The sequence below is a fragment of the Primulina eburnea genome, chromosome 1 (genome assembly GCF_022965805.1).
Source record: "Primulina eburnea isolate SZY01 chromosome 1, ASM2296580v1, whole genome shotgun sequence".
Lineage (NCBI taxonomy): Eukaryota > Viridiplantae > Streptophyta > Magnoliopsida > Lamiales > Gesneriaceae > Primulina > Primulina eburnea.
In genome coordinates this window covers 20918743-20928944 of record NC_133101.1, presented here as the reverse complement: position 1 = coordinate 20928944, position 10202 = coordinate 20918743, and the positions used below count along the sequence as shown (strand labels likewise).

Below are 10202 nucleotides of genomic sequence, written 5' to 3'. Positions count from 1 at the left end.
TTTAATACATAACAATGGAATATGGTGCTTTGTTTCATCAATAAACATAATAACAATGTACATATAGCAATAATCAATGGGAAGCATTTGAAATCATAATATTACTCATGTATTACTTCAAGAAATGCCAACTTACAGTCCAAGCTTAAGAACACTGGTTTGAGACGATGTTTCTCGCTCCTATACTGTCAAATACATCAATAAACCCATCACTATGTATATACTAGGTGAAAATCACTCTTCTAAATGTAGACAACTAAAAGAGAAGAAAACTTACACCTCTATGATGTTCTTGTGATGGAGAATGAACTTCTAACCTCAAAATGATGAAGGAGAAGAAGAAAAGGAATTTTTGGGAGGAAGGTTTCTTATTTCTCTCGAGCTTATGCTGTAAGGAAGTGAAGGAAGCTGATGAAACTGCTTAGAATTTTGATACATATCTTCTTATATATGAGGCGACGCTCGGGCGGTAGTTTTCTACCACTCGAGCGCGGAACATTCTGTCCAAATGCCGAATTTTTCATGCACCGACGCTCGGGCGGTCATTTTCTACCGCTCGGGCGCCACATGTTCTGCCCTGCACACTGTTTCATGAAAGATCGCTCCAGAAACGGCTCTTCCGTTCATAATCGGAAAAAGTGGTAAACATGAAAGTTGTAGCTCTATGTCTTGGCTTGAATCTCCAATTAGTTTCACGTCATTTGAAGTATTGAGTAAAACGTTATGCCCATTCTCCAAACATGTGTTAGTGAAGGAATGACAATACACACGACACACTACGAGGCACTTTTGGCTTGTCTTCCACAATGATTTGGACAAAACCCAAAACATGAAAGTTGTAGCATCATATCTTAGCTTTCTAATGGTTATAACCTCACTCAATTTGGATCAATATTCAAATCATTATGCTAAAATCCGTAAGAACTACCATATTTTCATCTCATTTCTTACTAACTTCATTACACTACTTCTACCTACACCTCTTACTATTACTATTTTAACAAATATTCATTCTCAATACACCATGGACAATATAAAAATCATGTTCAATCTCAATATTTATACTTCAATCATCACGTGAAATCTAATGAGCTAAATGAATACATAATAAACGATATAAATGCATTATTATCATTTGTACAAGTAACCAGGCATTACAACGTACCTCATATAGCGAGCATCAGGACTCGCTTCCCTCACCTGAAAGCTCAACCTCCTTCTCATCATCATACTCGACATCATCCTCAATAGTTCGGTGTGAAAACGCTGGTGGTGGTGGGAATGGCTCATCAGATGGACCGGTTGCAGGGAAGCGCCGTGCAAGCACACGAGTAAAATCGTGCATGTAATCCATGTGCTCGCGTGTGATCCACCACTATCTCCTCATCATGAACTCTAAGTCATCGAGACGCTCGTGTGCAGTCTGTCCTCTCCCGGTCCTCGCCTATCGTGTGTGTGGTGCCTGTGGGGCGGGCTGTGGTTGTGCTCAACTCCCTGAAGCCTCGCCCATACCACTCTAAATCTGTCTCCGCCTCTTATCCCTCGTGGGCTTCACAACCAGTAAGATATCGATTTTTTGTGACTTTATCTAGAAAAATCCATAAAAGGTTTGGTTTGCTAAAATTTAATTAATCGCAAATAAATATTAATCTAATAACCAACTCGAGAAAATATCAATGAGAGAAAATATCTAGATGAGTGATTTCAATAAGTTTCCACGATAATTATTCCGGGTTGAATTTATATTCATGAATTTGTATTATTTAATAGTCAAGAACACTTAATTATTTTATTCCCCCTTTCCCAAGTGACAAATAAGTTGTATCATTCAAAATTCGATCCACACATTCCTAATAAGAATCTAAGTTTAATCGATATATGCAAAGGATGTTCTTACCCAGGCCTCGCAAAAGTTATACGCCTTCCGAACGATATAAACATTCAACGATGTGTCTCTAATGATTTATAATCCTAATCCCTCTCCCGAGTTGTAGAATTAATCAGACAATAACAATTTATGGCTAGTAAACTGAAGTCGAATAAAAACAAAGAAACACAATTAAACCAACAAGGAATTCAATCATATAAACAATCACGTCAAATCATCGTATCCACAAAGTTACATCATCATCTAGAATGGAAAATTAGTTCATAACGAAATCTAAACAAAAACAAGACATATTCAAAGGTTTAGACATCGCAAAACAAGAAAATAAAAAGAAGAAAGATTAGATGACAAATCAGAAGTGGCGTCGTTGTCCCCAGATTCGTTGTTCTTTGTCTTTGAGATCCAGTCTTGCGCTCCAATCCTCGTCTCGTGCGTGTATCTTGTTCTCTCGTGGTTTTTCTCTCCAAAACGGCCGCTTTTTTCATCTGCAACCCAATTGTGCTTGTAATCTCTCGAACGGGCCGTAAATGAAAGCCCGGTTCTGTGTTTCTCGCCGCTACTAGCGTCGATCCTCGAAGGTATGGCGCTGCAGCACTGCTTGGGCAGTGCCTAGGCGCTTGGTGCTAAAATTAAGAAAATTTTTAAGATTGAATATGGTGACTAGATTGAATAGTAACAATAAGATGGGTGAATGAAATTGTATCATGAACATTGATATTGAAATGCACAAAACGAGAATGAAAATTATGACATTTCTTACGGTTTTTAGCACAATTATTTGAATATAAATTATATTGATATGAGGCCAATTTCATTAGAAACCCAATAAGTAGGACTGTAACTTTTATGTTTTAAGTTTTGTCCAAATCCATTGGGAACAAGGCCAAAATCGTCCCGAAGTGTATAATGTGTATCGTAGTTCTTGCACTAACACATGTTGGGAGAATGAGCATAACTTTTTACTCAAACCATCAAATGACATGAAACCAATAAGAGATGCAAGCCAAGATTTAACGTACCGTAATTTTAACTATTTTAAAAATTGCGAGAAGTACGAGTAACCAGGCATTACACTAATGTACAACAATAAAATGTCAAAAAATGTCTTTGATTCAATAATTTTTTTTACAAAGGTCAATAAAAGTCATTCAAAATAAATCAGCAAGATTCTATGAAAATCTTTAAAAATATGCGAGATTCTGCAAAAGTAAGTAGAAATCTATCAACTCCACAAAGGTATATTATTTAAAAAATTCAAAAAATCTGTATCAACTCTACAAAAGTCGGCTATTTAAAAAATGTCAACAAATATGTGCAACGAATACACTTATTTTAAAAATTATCCTAAAATATATTATCTGAAACTTTAATTAATCAGAAAGTCATAGTTAAATATGTAAATATCCTCATATTTTTAAATATAAACAAAATAAATAATAAAAACATTTTTCATTAAACTCATCATTAATTTTTGTTTATATCTTATTTTATGTATTATTTCAAAAATTTTGAATCGGGGTTTTCAACACTTCAATTTTTAATATTCCATTCTATATAACCAAATTTTTTATTGTGGCTTAAAAAATAAATTTATTTAATTTTTAACTATATCTTATGAGATAAATATGAATATTATTAATTTTTGTTTTAAAATAATATTTTATGTAAAATTTATAGTTAATTTATAAATAAATTATTTCAAAATATATGCAAATCATAGATATGTAAGTTTTAAAATTTAGTGTGTGTTGTTAAGAAATTATTATTACCATTAAGTTTTGGTGATAGACAAAATCGAAACAGCAACTACCTGTTTCAGGAAACTACTGCAATCTATCTTGTATAACAGGAACAATTCAACTGCTTGGATTTCAACCGCTTGCAACAGAAGAGTTTCAACCTTTAGAAGTTTTTCAACCGGCTGTTCAAAGACTTCAACCGCTTCATTAAAGAGCCATTTATTGCACACTAAATAAAAGACATTCTCTGACAGGCTCAGGACATTCAATGGTTTTGTATCATTACAAATCAACTATGTTTGGTTCCAGTCCCAATAAAGATCTTCATTTAAGTCACTATCCCAAAAAAGAAAGATTGCTAAAATATCCTACAAGTTCTGATGAAGCTAACAGTTACTACAAATAGGATATCGAGCAGATACTCTTCAGAGGAACGAGATTAAAAATTGCACAAGTAAAGAGAAACATTAAATGTTTGCTGAGAACATTTAATGTTAATTTGAATAGGTGAGAACCCTGTGAATTTGTTGCAGATGATAGTGACACATCATTTCAGCACTACAGGTTTACGTTACACATCCTTTACCGACCGTTGGAATGGTAGCTTATATAAATAAAGATCTGAATAAGACAAAATAGCTGGCTAACGTTTGCATAAAACATACAAGCTTTTCAACCGCTACATTGTCACATCACTAAGCTTGCATACTGGAAGTTTTTTAGTGCACTTAAAGTTCAATACTTCATTGCTCATCAAGCACGCACTCACCAGAAATATATCTGATCATTTGAAAGATCAACTTCGTGCTACTCAAAACATACTATTTCTTTATATCAGTAACCTTTGTTTATTAAGTTTTCTGGTTAACCGAGGGTTCTTAAATATCTAGAAATGTAAAGTGATCACTAAGAGTTCCAAAATAGGTAGTGTGATAAGTTCTGATTGGAGTGGGCCATTGCAACATTTTGTAAAGCCAAAGTCTTTTAGTGGAATTCTTCCTAAAGAGGAAGAAAGATGACGTATGTAATTTCATGTTTTGAGTTTTGTCTAAATCATTGTGGAAGATAAGCCAAAAGTGCCCCGAAATGTGTCGTGTATATCGTCATTCTTTCACTGACACATGTTGGGAGAATAAGCATTACTCTTTACTCATACCGCCAAATGACATGAAAGTAGTTGGAGATTCATGCCAAGACAGAGGGCTACAACTTTCATGTTTACCACGGTTTCCAATTTTGAAGGGAAGAGACGGTTATGGAGAGATCTTTGAGAAGTTTGCGCACAGAGAGCAGAAGAGCCCGCGCTGGGGCGATCAGGTTCGACCGCCCTAGCGCCCCAGGACAAAAGTTTGAGTTAGAAGCTTGATTTTTGTGACTTAAATAGATAAGGGTCGAGGGTTTCAGCCATTGTCACCATGTTAACATCAAAAATCAAGGAGAAAACAAAGGAGACAACAAAGGTTTGCCAAGTTCTTCCTCCAAGTGATCCTCCATCTTTTCTTCTTCATCATTTGAAGTTAGAATTAAGTTCTCCATCACAAGGAGTTTCTAAGAGTGTAAGTTTTCTTCTCTTTTAGTTGTTCTACATGTAGAGGGGTAACTTTCACTTAATATAAACAATAGCAAATGAATTATTGGTGTATTGACAGCATATGACTAATAAACATCATCTCAAACCAGTATTCATACGCTTGGACTGTAAGTTTGCATGTTCTTGATGTAATACATGAGTAATATTATGATTTCAAATTCTTCCCATGGTTTATTGACATATGTACATTGTTAGTATGTCTATTGATGAAACATAGCACCATATTCTATTGTTATGTATTAAATATGAAATAAAATCATGAATATTGAAGATGTGTTCTATGTCATGAACATTAACATGAACATGAAAGGAAAATGACTGATTTTTATATGATATAGAGCTTGTGACATCATGGGTGGTTTTAAGTCCACCAAACTTATTGGCCAATATATGTTCATGGGCGTGGGGTTGCCAAAGGTGATACCTGACGTCCAACACAGTAGTAGCTATATAATAAAGCAAGAACAGTAGTACAGGTCAACTAATGAGGCTCAAGTACAAACATGAACATGAATATATGATATGATGTGACATTGTTTAAAGGTTCATTGTTGATCACGACTTGATATGTACATTCTTTCTATCCATATTGTTACGTATAAGTGCCAACTTATTGAGTTTTATAAACTCACATAGCTCATGTATTACAGGATCAGGTAATGAAGATACATAGGATGCCGGTTGACCAATGGATGCTTGTGACGTTCCTTACCTCGACAAGAACCTGGGCGTCCTATTGTATAGCTTCCGCATATGTACTATAGTATATTTTATGTCAGGGCAGGGTTTGAAACAAGTTTCCCGACATTTATGATTATATGTATAACGATACAGTGTATGTTTGAGAAATGTAGGATGATACAATGTATGTTTATATATGAGAATATGTTTATAAGTGTGTATATATGGTATTGTGATAGGACTCGATTTTACGTATTTTTAGTATTGGTTTTGAGTCGCATTCATGCATCATATTAGTTTATTTTAGTTTAATTGTGCATTTTTCTAGCATTATGTAGCATATGACTGATCTCGTGTATTTTGTGGTCATTTTGTAGGAATTGAGCCAAAAAAGTGGATTGGAATTGAGCAGCTTATTCGAAGTACCTCGCTAGGGCGGCCAAAAGTGACCGCCCCAGCGAGCATTTTAGTCTTGCCGAGGAGTTTTATTCGAAGTACCTCGCTAGGGCGGCCAAAAGTGACCGCCCCAGCGAGCATTTTAGTCTTGCCGAGGAGTTTTATTCGAAGTCTCTCGCTCGGGCGGTCAAAAGTGACCGCCCCAGCGAAACCAAGGACATGGTCGAGAAACTTATTCGAAGTATCTCGCTAGGGCGGACACTTTTGACCGCCCTAGCGAGACGTGAGATTTGGAAAGATTTGTTTCCAAGTTTGTGGACTCTATCAGATACCTAGACCTAATACACGAGATCGGGGCGCCGTTTTTTGAGTCTGGGACCATTATTTTCATCACTTTTCTGGGGAGGAAGGCGAGGAGCAAAGGAGATTTCGAAGACCTCGAGATTTCCACGCGTCGTGGCCGTCACCCGTCGTCATCTTTAGTATTTTTATTATTCAGTATTTTATTTCGTACATTGATTGTGGTTTTTGTTATGAATTTCAGTAGCTAAAACTCTAGATTTGTTGGGAATTGAGGGGATCCTACCCCGTACTCGTTGTTTAACATTATTTCTCGACGTTTTTATTAGTGATTTGTTTATGCTATTGTTCTTTCTTGTTTCAATCGAAGTCTAGCTAACTTCCTTTGATTATTTCATGTTGTTAATGATTTCGATAGAATAATTAACAATACGACCAAACAGTATAAACCACGGATTTACAATTTCAGTAGATATACGGAATTGGGTACGTGTCGATAGTGATAGTTCACCCGGATGAAAGCTAGTGGATTCCATAAAATGTAATGCAATCTTGAACTGTTAAATATTTGAGGACACTTGAGTACTGGATGTTTAAGATTAGTATTAATATAGCTCGACAGAGTATATTAATTAGTCTAGGGAATTCCGTCGAATGCACAAGTAAAAGTCGAGTGTAGTTAGTTAAACACGAGTGGTAGGTGAACTGATAATTTCCCAACAAATTCATTTCTCATTTGATTTAATCCAATTTAATCATTGCTCTCTTGAACACATCTTCTTTGCATTTTAAATATTTTAATTGTTTAATTTACATTAGTTTAATAATCAACTCAATTTATCGTTGCTAAAGGAATTTTACTTGAAAATAAAATTAGTGTAACGCAGTCCTTGTGGATCGATACTCGTATTCACTTACGTTTATTATAACTTGACTATCGTGCACTTGCGATATTTAAATCGAGCTTTCAATTATAAAATAAATTTTGGGACTATTTACTGTGCAAGTTTTGCTCGATCAAGTTTTTGGCGCCGTTGCCGGGGACTGTTGATTCACGATTTTTTTTATTTCTCATTTAAATTCTTTAGTATTACTTATTTTATTGCTATTTGATACTCTCCTTGTGTTGCAAATTTTTCTGGTGGTGCATGCGAAGATCACTCGAATTTAAGCTTGAGCCTTTTGACCCCGAGATTGAACGCACAGCTAGACGTCGAAGACAACAACAAAGACTCAAAGAACAGATGGAAAGACACGAGCAAGAACGTGGAGAGGAACAGCGTGACAATAGACAAGTTGAGATACCACGTCGCATTCCAATGTTGGATTATGCACAGCCGTCTCTTGATGGAGCACAGTCCAAGCATCGTAAGACCAGTCATCCGAGCTAATCAGTTTGAGATCAAGCCAGCTATCATCCAGATGATTCAGAACACTGTTCAATTTGGGGGAAGTGCACTTGACGACCCTAATTCTCATATAGCTGACTTTCTTGAAATTTGTGATACTTTTAAGTTTAATGGCGTGTCTGATGATGCTGTTCGTTTGCGCTTATTTCCATTTTCACTGAAAGATAAAGCTAAGTCGTGGTTAAACTGTTTGCCTGTAGGGTCTATCACTACATGGGAGGATATGGCAAAGGCATTCTTGATCAAGTACTTTCCTCCGTCGAAGACTATGAAGCTTAGAGCCGACATTACTACGTTTGCTCAATATGAGAACGAGTCACTTTATGAAGCATGGGAGCGCTACAAGGACTTGTTGAGGAGATGTCCACACCATGAGCTACCGCTCGGGTTAGTTGTTCAAACTTTCTACTATGGTCTGATTACTCCTAACCGTACTATGATAGATGCTGATGCATGTGGTAACTTACTGAGAAAGACGGCTGAGGAAGGATATGAGTTATTGGAGGAGATGGCTGCGAGTAGCTATCATCCTCAGTCTGATAGGCAGAGACGAGGTGCTGGAGTTCATCAAGTTAATGATTTGTCTGCGATTTCAGCACAGTTAGAGGCTTTGAATAGAAAGATTGATGGGATGAGCATGAGTGGGTCGGCTATGCGTCTGCAAGAAATTTTCTGTGATAAGTGTGGGGGTGAGCATGACGTGCAGGATTGCCAAGATGGCAATCCATTTTATGTGCCTGAGGGAGCACCGGTGAAACAAGTGGGATTCCAGAACCGTCCTAGAAATGACCCTTATTCGAATACATACAATCCGGGATGGAGGAATCACCCAAACTTTTCGTGGGGAGGCCAAAACAGCCAAAATCGCCAACAAAGAGGTCCACCATATGGGATGCACCAAGGATTCAAGCCAGAGCCGCCTCGGGAGGAGAAGTCCAATTTAGAGAAAATGATGACTAAATTTATTTCTGCAACAGAGACGAGATTTCAGAATCAAGATGCATCCATAAAGGGGTTAGAGAATCAAATCGGACAATTGGCTAAGTTGATTGCTAATAGGGAGCAAGGAACTTTGCCAAGAAACACAGAAACTAACCCAAGAGAACATTTGAAGGCTGTGGAATTGCGTAGTGGAAAAGCACTCGAGTCTAGTGAAGAAAAGACCAAGCACGGTGGGGATGAGGTGGAAACTCGAGGAGGTAAGTCTTCTAACTCTACATCTACACCTATTGCACAAAATAAAATTGTTATCCCTCCACCTTTCCCTGCAGCAATGAAGAAAGCCCAATTAGATGCACAATTTGGTAAATTTCTTGAGGTATTTAAAAAATTGCATATTAACATTCCTTTTGCTGATGCTTTATTGAATATGCCAAGTTTTGCAAAATTCTTGAAAGATATCTTAGCGAATAAGCGGAAGCTAGAAGATCATATGACGGTGAATTTGACTGAAAATTGCTCCGCTTTAGTTCAAAAGAAGATGCCTCCTAAGCAAAAAGATCCAGGGAGTTTCTCTATACCTTGCATTATTGGTCACATTAATTTTCATAAAGCTCTATGTGATCTTGGTGCGAGTATTAATCTGATGCCTTTTTCTGTATTCAGGAGACTTGGATTAGGTGAACCCAAGCCAACTAGGATGTCGTTGCAGCTGGCTGACAGATCTGTCAAGTATCCACGTGGGATTATCGAAGATGTTTTGGTGAAAGTGGATAAGTTCATTTTCCCTGCAGATTTTGTGATACTTGACATGGAGGAAGATGTAGAGATGCCTTTGATCCTAGGGAGACCATTCCTGGCTACAGGGAAAGCACTGATTGATGTTGAAGAGGGAAAATTGAGACTGAGAGTTGGAGAAGAAGAAATTATTTTTGATGTCTTTAATACTCTGAAGCACACAATGCACAATGATAATTGTTTTAGTATTGATGTCTTGGATTCTCTTGTTTGTGATTTTATGCAGGATGGATTGAAAGAACCATTGGAGGCTACTCTCACGACTGGAAAGCAGGAGGACGAGCTAGACGAGGAAAAGATGGAGATGGTAGCTCACTTGAATTCCATTCCACCTTGGAGAAAGCAAGTGAGGCTTAGACTTGAGGAATTGGGAGACAGAAAAGATTTAATGCCTCAAAAGTCAAGCCTAGAGGAGCCACCTACTTTGGAGCTCAAACCACTACCTCCACATCTCAAGTACG

General features: G+C 37.0%; 1 non-coding gene across 1 annotated transcript; it reads right to left on the bottom strand.

Moving 5' to 3' along the window:
* Positions 1-8275: 8275 nt before the first annotated feature.
* On the bottom strand, positions 8276-8382 carry LOC140815087 (small nucleolar RNA R71). Its single transcript, XR_012114255.1, has one exon. It is a non-coding gene; the product is annotated as a small nucleolar RNA R71 (small nucleolar RNA).
* Positions 8383-10202: the final 1820 nt, after the last annotated feature.